General features: G+C 48.9%; 1 pseudogene; it reads left to right on the top strand.

Moving 5' to 3' along the window:
• The first annotated feature begins 6,678 nt into the window (after positions 1–6,678).
• LOC122693194 lies at positions 6,679–10,930 on the top strand (annotated as a pseudogene).
• Positions 10,931–16,364: the final 5,434 nt, after the last annotated feature.

Below are 16,364 nucleotides of genomic sequence, written 5' to 3'. Positions count from 1 at the left end.
GTTCTGAGGTTCTCCCCCTGCCCCACTTTGCTAGGTCCAAGCGCTTTCCCACTCCGCCTTTTGGCCTTGCCACATTTCCTCTGGGAAGGGACATATTTGTTTAGGGTCTGTTTCCTAGGAGCTTACCTGATGGCTCAGACGGTAAACAGTGCAGGAGACCCAGGTTCCATCCCTGGGTCTGGAAGATCCCCTGGAGAAGGAAATGGCAACCCACTCCAGTATTCTTGCCTGGAGAATTTTCATGAACAGAGGAGCCTGGTGAGCTGCGGTTGGTGGGCCACAAAGAGTCAGACACGACTGAGTGACTAACACACTTCCTATGAGGTCACTGGCTCCCCCAAGGCAGCGCTGGTGTCTGCTTTGCTTATTTCTGGGTCCCTAGACCTAAAACTGCTTAACACGTGGAAGCAGTGCAAAAAACATTTGCTGAATGAGTGACCGAATGAGTGAATGAATGAAATGCCCCCTCCAGAAGCCCATACCTGGTCCTTTCAGGCTGTGTGCCAGGCCCTGGATCAGTAGCTGCACGTTCACTTGGAGCCGACTACAGACAGCCCCTGAGGGCCAGTGGGGCCTCCTCTCTCTCTGAGGACTGAGGCCCAGGGGGAGGGCAGGTATCTTGCCTGAGGACTTGCTTCTGCAGGAGAAGCCTCCAGGCTGCTGTATGGTCTGAACATTTGTGTCCCCCTAAAGTCCATGTTGAAACCTAACTCCCAAAGTGATGGTATTAGGAGGTGGAAACTCTGGGAGCTGCTTAGGTCGTGAGGATCGGGTTCTCTTGAATGGGATCAGTGCTGTCATAAAAGATACCCCATAAATTATCTCAATAAAGTTTAAAAAAAAAAAGAAGAAGAGAAAGAGACTCTCTCCTTTGCATCTGTGGCCTGGAAGAAGGTCCTTATCAGAGCATGCTGGCACCTGGATTTCGGACTTCCAGCCTCCAGGACTGGGAGAAAGAAATGTCTGTTGTTTATAAGGTGCCCAGTCTGGAATTTTGTTACAGCAGCCTGAATGGACTACGGGCCCTCCCAGCCCTCAAACCCCGCTCTCCAGCCACGCTGGGTGACCCTTCCCCAGGGGCTCTGGGGCTCTCTGGCCTCTGGGTCTCTGCTGCCACTGAACCCCTGCCTTGAGCCAAAAACATCCTCGGATTCCAGGGCAAGCCCCTCCGCCCAGGACCAGTGGGAGTCTCCCAGTGTGTCTGCCCACTGATCTTTCCTGCCTGCAGGACCTTCTTGAAATACAGAACAGATAAGGTCACTTGATGCCCTCCAAAGTCTTCCTGTGCTCTTGGGGTCAGGCCTGGGAGAGGGGCTTATATGAGTCCCGCCTAACGCCCCCCCCTCCCCCCCGCCCAGCCCCCGCACCTCCATCCCACTGCCCATCTACCCAGGTCTGGGGTAACCCTCTGGCCTTGCCTCCGGGACTTCTCACACTCATGCCCTGCCCCCTGCCTGGAATCACTTCCTCCTCCTAGAACCTTCCCCTCGGCCATCTCCCTCCTGAGTAGATGTCGCTCACATCGTTTTATAGTTGGACGTGAGTTTGAGTAAGCTCCCGGAGTTGGTGATGGACAGGGAGGCCCGGCGTGCTGCAGTCCACGGGGTCTCAGAGACTGGAACACGACTGAGCGACTGAACTGAACTGAACTGAGTCTTATTCTCTGGGGTGACGTTGGCAAATTAGTTTACTCCTCCCCATCGATTCTTCAAACTGGAGATGATAGTATTTAGCTCCCGGGGTTGTTAGAGGCTGAAGTGAGGGGCTGTTCAGAACAGCGCCTGGCGCAGTGAATGCTCGTTTCCTGTTCCTCCTCCTGGGGAGGAGGCGCCCCTTTGGAGGAGCCTGGGGATGGGACCTGGGGGCCATCTGGGGGCAGGGCAAATTCTCCCCCGGCCTGGGCAGCAGCCAGGGCTGAGCCCACCAGAGCTGGGTGACCCCTTCTACCCTGGGGACCAGCTTCGGCCAGTGAGACCCTGCCGTCTGGGGTGACAGACCGCCAAGTCGCTGAGCCTGGGGTAAGTGTCCTAGACTTGGGGGTCAGGCTAGGGGGTGGTGGGAGGGGCCTGTGTGTTGGAGGGTCTGCGGCGGAGCACAGAGCCCCGACATTTGACCAGGCTGCTACAGAGAAATCCGGAGGGCAGTGAAGCCCTCTGGTATCAGCTGGTGGGACCTTCTCTGCCTCCTAAGAGCCCCTCTCTCCTGGGCCCCTCTCACCCCAGGCCCGGATGGGCGTGTTTGTTGGTGGAGAGTGGGTCGCGGCTGACCTGCGTGGACCTGTCTCATTGAGCGGCGTGGTCCGTGCGGCAGTACCCGCCTCTCACCACTAGGTGGGGATCTGGAGTCATCCCGGCTTGGAGTCTGGGACCTGGAGCCTCGTCCCTTCAGCTCCAGGCCGGTTTCAGGCCAGGGGTTTCCAGGGTCGGGGGTCCAGGCCTGCCCTCTCTGCCTCCATCCTGAGTTCTGGCTAGTCCTGCTGCCAGGCGCTGACACTGAGGGAAGTGAATACGAGCAAGGACCTTGTGCAGCCGCAGAGACATAAGACCAGCCACACCTCTAGCTCTGTGGCTTTGACCCCTTGAGCCTCAAGTGTCGGGGGTCTCTGGAATAGACTCGTCTGCCTATCCTGCAAAGGGCGTCAGGGGCCACCTTGACGGCCTTGCACGGTGCCCCCGGGGCTTAATATGTTGCTTCAGTTGTGTCTGAATCTCTGCGGCCTCGTGTCATTGCACTTTGACCTCCAAACACCCAGGGTCGTCCAGCCTGCACCCCTTCCCATCTTCCTGGACAGTGCCTTGTTTTCCAAGTCCTCCCCACTCTCCCAGATCACTGGGGGGAACTTATTTTTCGCAGGGCTCCCCTGCTGGCAGCTCCCATCAGCACGCGGGGAGCAGACCCTGACCTGGGCCCCAGGCTGTCGGTTCAGAGGCTTAGAAGTTCCTGCCCCGCTCACACAAAGGCATGGTCTCCTCTCATGGCATCAAGCCCCAGGCCAGGGCTGAGGGCTCATTTCCCTTTTCCCCCAGTGATGGGCAGGAAAACTGAGGTTCAGAGGGCCCAGCGCAGGTTCCACAAGGGGGAGGAAGTGAAGGACCAGTCCAATGAAGCAGATCATGGGGCTTGGGATGGTTCCTTTCACCTCAGGAGTCTTTTCCTGGGATCAGGTGGCGCTTCTTCCCCAGAGCTCCTCCGTCTGTCCCCTGGAGTGGGAGGGGCTGAGTGAGAAGCCTCAGCTGTGGAGAAATCTGAACCAACCAGGCCCACAGAGAGCTGCGGCTCCCGGTTCTCAGCATTTGGGGATCCAGAGGTCTCTTCCCCACAGGGGAAAGACGGGGGCCACAACGGGGTTAATTAGTCTCGCTTTTATGTCACTTCAACAAGTACACACTGCGTGACTTTTTTTAAAACTAATTTTATTTATTTATTTTTGGCTGTGCTAGAACGTCATTATTAGATATTAAGAAGAGGTGGCAAGAATACACAGAATAACTGTACAAAAAAGATCTTCACGACCCAGATAATCATGATAGTGTGATCACTCACCTAGAGCCAGACATCCTGGAATGTGAAGTCAAGGGGGCCTTAGAAAGCATCACTACGAACAAAGCTAGTGGAGGTGATGGAATTCCAGTTGAGCTATTTCAAATCCTGAAAGATGATGCTGTGAAAGTGCTGAACTCAATATGCCAGCAAATTTGGAAAACTCAGCAGTGGCCATAGGACTGGACAGGTCAGATTTCGTTCCAATCCCAAAGAAAGGCAATGCCAAAGAATGCTCAGACTACCGCACAATTGCACTCATCTCACACACTAGTAAAGTAATGCTCAAAATTCTCCAAGCCAGGCTTCAGCAATACGTGAACCGTGAACTGCCAGATGTTCAAGCTGGTTTTAGAAAAGGCACAGGACCCAGAGATCAAATTGCCAATATTCGCTGGATCATCGAAAAAGCAAGAGAGTTCCAGAAAAGCATCTATTTCTGCTTTATTGACTATGCCAAAGCCTTTGACTGTGGATCACAATAAACTGGAAAATTCTGAAAGAGATGGGCATACCAGACCACCTGGCCTGCCTCTTGAGAAACCTGTATGCAGGTCAGGAAGCAACAGTTAGAACTGGACATGGAACAACAGACTGGTTCCCAATAGGAAAAGGAGTACGTCAAGGTTGTATATTGTCACCCTGCTTATTTAACTTATATTCAGAGTACATCATGAGAAACGCTGGGCTGGAAGAAGCACAAGCTGGAATCAAGATTGCTGGGAGAAATATCAATAACCTCAGATATGCAGATGACACCACCCTTATGGCAGAAAGTGAAGAGGAACTAAAAAGCCTCTTGATGAAAGTGAAAGAGGAGAGTGAAAAAGTTGGCTTAAAGCTCAACTTTCAGAAAACTTAAGATCATGGCATCTGGTCCCATCACTTCATGGCAAATAGATGGGGAAACAGTGGAAACAGTGGCAGACTTTATTTTGGGGGGGCTCCAAAATCACTGCAGATGGTGATTGCAGCCATGAAATTAAAAGACGCTTACTCCTTGGAAGGAAAGTTATGACCAACCTAGACAGCATATTAAAAAGCAGAGACATTGCTTTGCCAACAAAGGTCTGTCTAGTCAAGGCTATGGTTTTTCCAGTGGTCATGTATGGATGTGAGAGTTGGACTGTGAAGAAAGCTGAGCACCAAAAAATTGATCCTTTTGAACTGTGGTGTTGGAGAAGACTCTTGAGAGTCCCTTGGACTGCAAGGAGATCCAACCAGTCCATCCTAAAGGAGATCAGTCCTGGGTGTTCATTGGAAGGACTGATGCTGAAGCTGAAACTCCAGTACTTTGGCCACCTCATGCGAAGACTTTACTCATTAGAAAAGACTCTGATGCTGGGAGGGATTGGGGTCAGGAGGTGAAGGGGAAGACAGAAGATGAGATGACTGGATGGCATCACCGACTCGATGGATATGAGTTTGAGTAAACTCCGGGAGTTAGTGATGGACAGGGAGGCCTGGTGTGCTGTGATTCATGGGGTTGCAAAGAGTCGGACACGACTGAGCGACTGAACTGAACTGAACTGAGCTGACTAGATCGTCATTGCTGCGGGAGCTTTTCTCTGGCTGCATTGAGTAGGAGCTGCTCCCTGCTTGCGGGGCGCGGGCTTCTCATTGCAGCGGCTTCTCTTGTTGCCCAGCGCAGGCTCTAGGGTGCATGGGCTCAGTTGTCATGGCTCCCGGGCTCTAGAGCACAGACTCAGTAGTTGTGGGCCAAGGGCTCAGCTGCTCCTTGGAGTGTGGGGTCTTCCTGGACCGGGGATTGAACCTGTGTCTCCTGCACTGACAGGCGGCTTCTTTGCCACTGAGCCAGCCCCCTGAGCAACTTCTACGCTGCTGTGTGCCAGACATCATTCTCCCTCTCTCAGAGGCACTGGTCTCCTTATTTCTTAACGTCTTTTAAAAAATTGAGATTAAAATTTGAATGCTACAGAATTTATCCTTTTAAAGTATATGATTCAGTGGTTTTAGTACATTCCCAAGGTTGTGCCATCATCACCACTATCCAATTCCTGAACATTTTCATCAGCCCCAGAAGAAGTCCTGACACATGAGCCGTCGTTACCTCTGACCACAGCCCTTGGCACCCACCGAGCTCCCTTGTATCCCTATGGATTTGCTTATTCTGGACATTTCATATAAACGTAATCATACAACACTTGTTTTTCAGTGACTTAGTTTCTTTTACTTATAATATTTTCAAGGCTTATCCATATTGTCTTTTGCAGGGATCAGCACTTTTATTCCTTTTTAAGTCTGAATAATATTTCATTGCATGGATATACCACATTTTCTTTATCCACTCGTCCACTGATAGACATTTGGGTTGCTTCCACTTGTTGGATATTATGAATAATACTGCTGTGGACATCATGCCCAAGTCTTTGGGTAGACACATGTTCTCATTTCTCTTGGGTCTATGGCTAGGAGTGGACTTGACTGGTTCAACGGATAACTTTGTTTAACTTTTGGAGGAACTGCTAAAATGTTTTCCAACATGGCTGCACCATTTTCCATTCCCATCAGCAATTCTTTGCCATTTCTTGAACATATCAGGCACATTCCTCCTCTCTTCCCAGTGTCTCTCTGGAGACTGTCCTTGGTCGACCTTTGTAAAAATAGTCACCCACCTTCATCCTCCCCACTTTCTCCCTCCCTTCCTCTGTTTGTTGTCATTTTTAATATTATACATGCTTTTTAAACTTATTTTTAATTTTTTGAATTTTTGAAATTTGAATTTTTTACCTTATTTTGAATTTTTAAACTTGTTTTATTGACTGTCTCCCCTCACTAGAGCATAAGCTTCATTTTGCTCACGGTTGTTGCGTTGTTCCTAGCTTGACGCCGGGCAGGTAGCATCTGCTCAGAGTTTGTGAGTGACACCTGAATAAAGAGATGGAGGGCGCTGTGCTGGGCACCGGGGCAGAACGTGGTGGGGGCTGGGGGTGGGGTGCCGCGAGTGTCGCCAAGGCCCCGCAGGTTTCTCCACCTGTCAAACCTGCCGTGGGGGCTCAGCCCAGACTACTTGAGCTCTCACCCTCACCCACCAGGGGTGCAGGGGAACCCAGCCCACCCCCAAGCCGGGCAGGAGGCCACGCAGTCATTGCGACTGGCCCACCTACCAGATAGAACATGGCTACGGGCACGGCCACAGTTTACTCAGAGGATTTGAGAGGTGGCTGTTGGAGCGGGCATTTGCCTGTGACATCAGTGCCCGCCATCGGCCTTATCTGTCCCCCTCCGGGGGGACACCAGATGTGAGAGCTGCTTGACAGGAAAGGAAGCCAGCCTTTCCCACGCGGGAGCCAGGCACAGACCGTCCCAGCTGCAGAGCCAACCCACTGGGTCTTTTACGGCCTCACCTCAGCTGGCCTCTGGGCATGTCAGTCAGGAATCCTTTGCTGGCAAGGGACGGAAATCCAGCTGAAGCTGAAGAAAAAGAGCAGTTTGTTGACTCGTGTGGTACCTGGAAGAACAGGCGAGGTGGCAGCCCGCCTTTCAGAACATGGGTGGCTGGGCACACAGCTGTCCCCGGCTCTCACATTCTTGACCTTCTCTGTCATTTCTTCTCTTTGGGTTGGGTTGGTGTCATTATCTCCCACCGCATATGGGCTTCTTTGTGGGATAGGGAGCTTGGCTGCGGGCGACTGTGGTTATAGAAATCCAGTTTTGTGGCCCAAGGGGAGAGGAAATTGCCCCCTGTGCCAAGGAAATGCTGATTGGCACCGTGGGAATCACATACTCACTTGTCCCAAACACACCATTCCCATCCGCCCCTGTTATCCATTACGGTTACAGCAGAAAACCAAGCTTGCTGGGCTCTCACAAAATGCCTGCCTAAGTGCCAGGTACTTGGCAATATTTCTCCGAATCCACACAACTCTGCAGAAACCTCTTTGGATTCCTGCTGACAGAAGCCCAACTCAAATTAGCTCAAGCCAAACCTGGAATTTATTGCTTACATAATTGATAAAAGCGGGAGTGGACTTCAGACATAGCTGGATCCAGGGAGTCAGATTAGTCCAGGATGTCTCTCATTAGCTCCAGGTCTTAACCTGACTCTCTTCTGCACTGGCTCCACTCTCGGGCACATTCTCCCCACAAAACAGGAAAGACGCCCAAAGCACTCGAGGCCCAGATGGCTTTCACATCACTCCATCCCAGGGGAAGAGAGAGGCCTGGCTCTCTGTGTGTGGAGCAGACCACTTGGGGAGACTCTGACTGGCTCCTTTGAGGGTTCCGTATCTACTTAGTGGACAAGGGGAAGGCAACCATAATTGGCCAGGTCTGTAAGCAAGAGGATGAGGCTGTGGGAGTTGGCGCCCCAGACTGTCTGGGGGCAGACAGTTTGCATATGGTCAGTTATAGTCAGTATTATTTTCCCATTGTACAGATTAGGAAACTGGATCTTGGAGAGAGAAAGTAACTTGCCAGCACCGTATAGCTAGAGCCCCAGCTGGGACCTACGTCTGTCTGCCGTTCCCAGACCATCACTTTGCCATCCCTTTTAAACAAATATTTGTTTATTTATTTAGCTGCATCAAGTCTTAGGTACAGCACACAGGATCTTAGTTGCAGCTTGTGGGATCTTTAGTGGTGCCACATGTGGGATTTAGTTTCCTGACCAGGGATGGAACCCAGGCCCTTGCATTGGGAGTGCAGAGTCTTGGCCACTGGATCACCAGGGAAATTCTTCACTCTGCTTCCTTTTATTTATTTATTTTTCTTCTTTTTAACTTTTTTTTGTTTGTTACTCTGCCTCCTTCTCAAGTGACATTGAAACATCACTTGAAGTAGATTCCTGTTGGCAACCACGTCATTCCCAGCATTCCTTGCAACAGCTGTCACAGAGAAGAGGCTCTGGGAGGAGAAGGGGGCCACGCTCTCAGACAGGATCTTTTATGAACCCTGCTGCATGACTGAAAGGGTCTCTGGGGTCATTGACTCCTGTTGCCATACTGAATCAGTCATCCATCACCTGGGCCCTGTTTGGACACTGTCCATGATGGGGAACTCACCACCTCCCAAGGTGTTACAGATTTGAACTGATCTAACAGTTTAAAACTTCACCAATGGTTAGAAGCAGGATGGCCTTGACTAGCTCCAGATCACTTGTTCGTCTTCATTTATCTGTAGGGGATGCTTTTGTTTTATAGGCAGAAGAAGAGAGAGAAAGTTTGGGTAGGGTGGGCCATCCAAATATTTGAAAGTTACCATACAACCCCTTCCCAAGTGGCGCTAGTGGTAAACAATTTGCCCGTCCATGCAGGAGATGTAAGAGACGCAGGTTCGATCCCTGGGTCAGGAAGATCCCCTGGAGTAGGAAATGGCAACCGACTCCAGTATTCTTGCCTGGGAAATCCCATGGACAGAGGAGCCTGGTGGGCTACAGTCCATACAGTCACAAAGAGTCGGACATAACTGAGTGACTGAACACACACACACACACAACCCCTTCCTCTAACTCCACCCAGTCATCTCCCAAGTTTCCTCAATTGAGGACTGTTCACTGTATATATTATCCTGTCCCTCGAGACAGTATCTGTGGTCTCTAGAGTCCTCTAGAAAAATGTGGGCCTGAGTGGGTGGAGCACAGGTGTCAGGGCCTCTCTCCTCTTGCACTGGTTTAAACAGAGTCCAAAGTTATTTGGGGCTTCCTTGGTGACTTGGTGGTAAAGAATCTGCCTGCAATGCAGGAGACACAGTTTTGATCCCTGAATGGGGTATATCCCCTGGAGAAGGAAATGGCAACTCACTCCAATATTCTTGCCTGGAAAATCCCACGGACAGAGGAACCTGGTGGGCTACAGTCCATGGGATTACAAAGAGCCAGACATGACTGAGCGACTAAACGACAACAAAAATGTCACTCATTCTTTGGCAGCCACGGAGCAGTATTGACTCAAGTTGCTTCTATACCAGATCCTTCTCCAGTCTCCACTATGGACAGGTGACACTGATTCTTTTTTAGTATCAAAAGTGATGTGTCAACAGTAGTTTTTTCAGAAATGGAGAAATCCATCCTAAAATTCATGTAGAATATCAAGCAACCCTAAATAGTCCCCTCCCCCCCAAAAAAATTTTAAAGAAGAGCAAAGTTTCAGGTTTCCTAATTTCAAATTATAGTACAAACCTACAATAAACAGAACAATGTGGTATTGACTTATAAACATATAAACTAAAGGAATAGATTGTGAACCAAGAAATAGACCCTCAAATTTATGGTCAATTGACTTTCCATGAAGGAGCTATTTCAGTGGGGAAAAGACAGTCTTTTCAAAAAATGGTGCTAGGAAAAGTGGATATTCACATGCAAAAGAAAGGAGTTAGACTCTTACTTTATATCATGTATAAACTCAAAAATGGATGAAAGACCTAAGTTTAAAAGCTAAAACTATCATAGACGAAATTATACAGGAAAATCTTCATGACTTTAGGTTTAGCAATGGTTTCTTAAACGTGATACCAAAAGCACAAGTGACAGGAAAAAAAAATAGATAAACTTCACAAAATTAAATATCTCTGTACCTCAAAAAACATTATCAAGAGAGTGAAAAAACCAGCAAATAGAATGGAAAAAATATTTACACACTGGGAAAACTCCCTGAGGGGGCAGCCCTTTGCAAGGCCAGTGAGCTGTGGCTACAGGCACCTCCAGAGTCTGACCCCCAGCCCCACCCCGCGCATCAGTGTGAGATCTACAGGGTGAGCTGCTGGTACCTCCCGATCTGAGAGCTCTTCCCATAGCAACTGATGGTCTGGAAAATCCTCAGTGTCACTTTGGTGCCCTAGAGAAACATTCAGGAACAAAACGTCAGTGGCATGTGGGAGTTTACATGCCACCATGGTGAGCATAAGGCTTAGCAAAGTGGAGGCCTGCCGGTTGGACCAGCTGGAGAACTCAGTCTTCCTGATCATTCTCTGCACGGAGGAAATGGATGACATGGAGAAAAATCTGAAGCCATGCTGCCTGCAGATCTAAGCTCCCAAGGTGTCCCGGGACTCCATGATGGAGTGTGCAACGGGGCACGGTGGCAGGCAGCTATTATACACCAAAGCTCAGGTCACAGACGCTCTGCAGCCTCCCTGTGAATATGTGCCCTAGGTCTCCGACAAGGGGAAATCCATGAAGGAGAAGGACCAGCTAGCTCTTCATCTGCCGGTTGGATGTGGGTGAGATGCAGGATGTCTGCCAACTCATAGTCAGCTCTCCCGAGGATGCCTGCTTCAAGTGATGGCTGGTGCCTGAGGGAGCTAATGCAAGAGGAACAAGATCTCACCTGCCCCTATTTTTTGACCCTTGACTCAGCAGCCTCTGCTTATCATCCAGGTAGTTTCTATATATTCCATGAAACCCACACTCAAAACTCTGCCCCACCTGAGATCAAGAATCTTGCCCCACTGTGAATGGTGCTACATTAAAGAGTTTAACAGACACTTCCAGCTGTTGTAATTTTTAAAAAATAACAAATTTATGTTGCATATATTTTTTATCCCAGTAGAAAAAGGTGAGCCAGCATGTTGCAAATTCATAAAATACCTTTGATCTGAATTTTTATTTTTATGTTTTTATTTTTTTTCCCAGTTATTTTTATTAGTTGGAAGCTAATTACTTTACAATATTGTAGTGGTTTTTGCCATACATTGACACGAATCAGCCATGGATTTACATGTGTTCCCCATCCTGAACCCCCCTCCCACCGCCCTCCCCATCCCATCCCTCTGTGTCATCCCAGTGCACCAGCCCACAGGACTTGTCTCATGCATCCAACGAGGGCTGGCATTGATCTGAATTTTTAAAAGGTTCCTCTCCTTTTGAGTGGAATTAAGTGGAGTGATGGCTGAATTTCAGCCCCCATTTAGTTCCTCAACTCAAAAGATTCACTTGGGTAATCAACAACCTACACAACCATACATGGCAACTGTGTGCTGGATTTCATATCTATGTCTCCTTCTGATTGGTCAAAATCATGTTTGGTCCTCAATCTGTTATCTGATGTATTTGCCATCTCCCCCAGTTTGTGACACCTATCAAGCTGATGCTTGTCATCTTCCATATCATTGAGTAAAAAGTCAAACTGGGTGGACTCCTGTGGCTCCTTGGTGGAGACTTCCTGCCAGATTTGTACTGACCTGTTAATTAGCACTCTCTAGGGGTGACTGTCCAGCTGCTGTTGGTCCTACTTGTGCCTCTGGATTGAAGACACACTGTTATGTTGTACCAGCCTCCTTTCTTACTGGTCTTCTCATTTGTCCTCAAAGATTTCATGAGAACTAGATGAAAGTCTTTACTAAACTCCGGAGAGAGGCTATTTCCTTCATCTGTCAGTCTGTACATCCTATTACAAAAGAACTTCGGCCTGCCTGAATCTTTGAAGCGGGTAGGATACTACGGGGCAGTTGTTTCCAAACTTGCATCAGAATCACCTAGAGGGTGATGGCTGGGCTCTTCCCAAAGAACGTTAGATTCTGGATAGAGCCCCAGCATTCTCATGTCTGGTAAATTCCCAGGTGATGCCAAGGCCACTGGTCCAGGGACCACTTTTTGAGAACCACTGATGTATGGGGGGATAAGGGCAAAAGCTCTGGAGTCAGGTAGACCTTAACCTGTTTGAACCACAATTTATTTGAAATAGAAATAATAATCTTACCTAATAGGGTAACTGTGGATTAAAAAGGTAATGTATAAGAAGACCTTGCTGGAATTTCCCTGGTGGTCCAGTGGTTAAGAATCTGCCTTGTAATGCAGGGGATGCAGGCTCGATCCCTACTATCCCACATGCTGTGGAGCAACTAAGCCCGTGCTCTGCGATTACTGAGCCCATGAGCCACAAGGAAAGATCCTGCTCGAGGCAACAAAGATCCTATCTGTGGCAACTCAGACCAGACACAGTCAAATAAATAAAGAACACCTAGCGGCCTAGCACCTAAGTGATAGTGACATTTATATTAATGTGCCTGGTAATGAATCTGTGCTGAGTGCTTTTCTAAACTGCTCAACCCCATGCTGGGGCTGGAGATGGTCAGTTACTGGCCTCAGCTTTTTCTGGGTCAGTTTGGGCAATGGGTAGGTTTCAAAATTTGACGACCTGAAGACAGTAGATTGATTATCTAAGGAAGAATGGGGAGAAGAGAATAAATTCTTCGAGAGGAAGAAAGGAGGACTGGCTAAACTGGGAGAGGACCCCTCTGCCCCTTTTGCCTCTTAGCTTGTCATTGGTGGTGCTGTCAAGATTTTGCTTCCCATAGCCTGTTCCTAAATGCCAGGCCAGGAAAGTGGCTGCCTGGCCCACCCAGACTCACAGGCAGGGCAAACCTCTTCCCCAGGTGGAAGAGACGCCCGAGGCAGCCCTCAGCTGCTGGCCAGCCTCACCCTGAGCACCCTCATTCTTAACTTCTCTGGGTCTCCCACCCCACTCTTGAGTTGCATGTTTCAAAATCACCATGTTGCCTTAACTTCTCTTCCCAGATTTTGTGTGGGGCTCTGCCTAGCTCTTCTGACTCAGTGGGAGCTCCCAGGCTCAAGGGTTAGAAGAACTCATGGGCAAAGCCAGCTGGCAGGGGATTCACTCACCACCTCTGTCCTCTTCCCAAGGGGAAGAATCTCCCCCACCTCCACTCCCCCAAGCCCTGCAAGGAGAAAGATGTCCAAGACCTCCAAGAACTTTAGGGGGACGCCTGCTGCATCACCTGTAAAGTGATGCAGTGACTCTGGGGCTGGCCTGCTTATCTGCTGTGCAACTGTGACCATGCTAACGAAGTGCCTGGTACCACCCATGATTTTCTCACTGCAGCCAGTGCTCTCACTTGCCTCAGAACTGCCAGGGGGATTAAATGGGAGCATTTCCGTTTGGTGTTTAGGACAGATCTTGGCATATAGGAAACTCTTAACAATATTGACTTTAATGGGCTTCCCTTGTGGCTCAGATGGTAAAGAATCCACCTGCAATGCGGAAGACCTGGGTTCGATCCCGGGGTTGGGAAGATCCCCTGGAGGAGGGAACGGCTACCCACTCCAGTGTTCTGGCCTGAAGAATTCCATGGGCTCTATAGTCCATGGGGTGGCAAAGAGTCAGACCCAACTGAGCAACTTTGACTTTCACTTTCATTTTATTACTATTATTTTATTTAGCTTCTGGGCCAAAGTTTTTTAAATTCTTGGTAGTTCACCTTTTGCAGTGGATTAAATTGTGTCCACCACTGCCCTGCGAAAGAGATAACCAAATCTTATCCCCCAGTACCTGTGAAGGTGATCTTACTTGGATAGGGTCTCTGCAGATGCAGTAAGTTCAGGATTTCAAGGTGACATCATCCTGGATTTAGGGTGGGTCCTAAAGGAAGGTGGGGTGGGAGGGAAGGGGAGGGAGGAGGCCGGAAGGATTTTCCGTTAGAGGGAGTGTGGCCCCACACAACCGTGATTCCAAACTCCAGCCTGTAGAACCATGAGAGAATCCATGTCTTTTCTTTGAGCCACCAAGTTTGTGCTACACTAATATAGCTTTCTTTCTGATTGTCCAGAAATCTTACCCAGACTCACTATCCCCGGAGGGGTCTGTCCACATTTCCCTCTCCTCCCAGTGGAAACTCCCATCTCTTAGGGAAATTTACCTTGGTGTTAAGTGGGGGGGGGAAAAAAAAGATAATTTAATTTAAAAGTCTTTCCCTCAGAGCTATTAAAAAACGTTCCCTCGCACACCTGCATTCCAAATGAAGCCTTCTTGGTGGACTGTGGTCTGAAGATCTTTGAGGCTCTCTTGGCCTCCTTCGCTGGGCTGGCCCCCTTCCACAGAGGCCACTTCTGCCACGGTGCTGACCACACTGAAAGGTCATGAGAGCCCTCTTTGTCCTGGCTGTCTTAGCCTGTAGTTCAGGCTTGGCACATCACCATCCTAATAAATGTTTATTGACTTAACAGATGAGGGAGGGCTTTTTCTTGTGTCCCTACTCCTGGCAACCTCTACCCCAGTCCTAGAAAATTCCATGAGAAATGAAAACATATTTCCACACAAAGACTTGAACACAAATGTTTATGGAGGTTTTATTTACAACAGCCAAATCTGGAAATAATCTAAATGTCCATCAACAGGTGATTGAATAAACAAATTGTGGTAATATCCATACAATGGAATACTACTCAGCAATAAAGGTGATACATTTACCCATCAGTATGGATGAACCTAAAATCATTATGCTGAATAAGAGAAGCCAGACAAAAAAGAACACATACTGTGTGATTCTGTTTACATGTAATTATAGAGAATGCCGACAAAAGCCCATCTACTCAAAGCTATGGTTTTTCCAGTAGGCATGTATGGATGTGAGAGTTGGACCATAAAGAAAGCTGAGTGCCAAAGAATTAATGCTTTTGAACTGTGGTGTTGAAGACTCTTGAGAGTCCCCTGGTCTGCAAGGAGATCAAACCAGTCCATCCTAAAGGAAATCAGTCCTGAATATTCATTGGAAGGACTGATGTTGAAGCTGAAACTCCAATCATTTGGCCACCTGATGCAAAGAACTGACTCATTGGAGAAGACCCTGATGCTGGGAAAGATTGAAGGTGGGAGAAGAAGGGGGGCAATAGAGGATGAGATGGTTGGATGGCATCACCGACTCAATGGACATGAGTTTGAGCAAGCTCTGGGAGTTGGTGATGGACAGGGAAGCCTGGTGTGCTGTAGTCCATGGGGTCGCAAAGAGTCGGACACGACTGAGCGACTGAACTGAACTGAGCTACCCACTCTGCCTCTGGTCAGTGAGAGTCCAAGTTTACCATCTTCTCGCCCTCCATTGCCAGACCTCACCTGTTTGCCAGAAGTACCCCTGAGTCTGGTTGGCTCTCCCCTTATTGGTCCATCCTGGGAAAAGCAAAAAACAGGGCTCTCTACTTTGATCCCACCATCTTTCAGAAGGGCAAAAGTGTTTTTTTGAGACTGCAGTGTGGACCATATATATGTGTCTTTTGATGAGACAGTGTCTGCTGCTCTGGCCTGCCCTCACTGTGTGTGGTGGGAAGGTGGGTGTGTTGGGCGGAGAGGCCACAGGAGACGTACCAGGGCTATGAGCACCCCTGCTCTGCAAGCTGCCATCCGGCTTTCACGGGCAGAGCCCCTGCTCACCAGGAGGCTGTGTGGTGCAGAGACAACATTCAGGAAGGGTCTGTGTCATGGCCAGAGATGCCCCAACGCCTCGGGTCAGCAGCTACACCCTTCCCCAGAGCCAGCTGAATTCTTCCCCAGGACACCGGAACTTTGGGTCAAGGACTGAGTTAAAGTCTTAGCTATAAGATGATTGCTGTCCTTTCTTTAAGAACAGGCCACAGAGACCATACTTTAAAACCCCCAAATTAGGACATCACGTTCTGATAAAAAATTTGTGAATCGCTGACATGAAAATTTGCTTTGTTGTTGTTGTTGTTGTTCAGTAGCCAAGTCGTATCTGACTCCTTGTGACCCCATGGACTGCAGCACACCAGGCCTCCCTCTCCTCCACTATCTGCTGGAGTTTGCTCAAATTCATGTCCACTGAGTCGGTGATGCTATCTAAGCATCTCATCCTCTGCCGCCCTCTCCTTTTGCTTTCAATCTTAAAAGTATACAAATCAAGTCACAGTTGGTTACATACTGAATAAATAGGAATATATTTCTGGAAAAGAATGTAATCAAGGCGGACACTATCCTCAGAACCCAGTGGTTGTCTGTTTAGGCCAGTGTTTCTACATGAGGGTGATTTTTGACCTCCCTCCCAAAGGACAGTGGCAGTGTTTGGGGATATTTGGGGTTTGCATAACCTGGAGTAGGGGATGCAAAAGGCCCCTGGAA

The sequence above is a fragment of the Cervus elaphus genome, chromosome 5, assembly GCF_910594005.1.
Source record: "Cervus elaphus chromosome 5, mCerEla1.1, whole genome shotgun sequence".
NCBI classification, from domain to species: domain Eukaryota; kingdom Metazoa; phylum Chordata; class Mammalia; order Artiodactyla; family Cervidae; genus Cervus; species Cervus elaphus.
The sequence above is the reverse complement of the archived record's forward strand: the minus strand, read 5'-3'. Positions and strand labels throughout refer to the sequence as shown.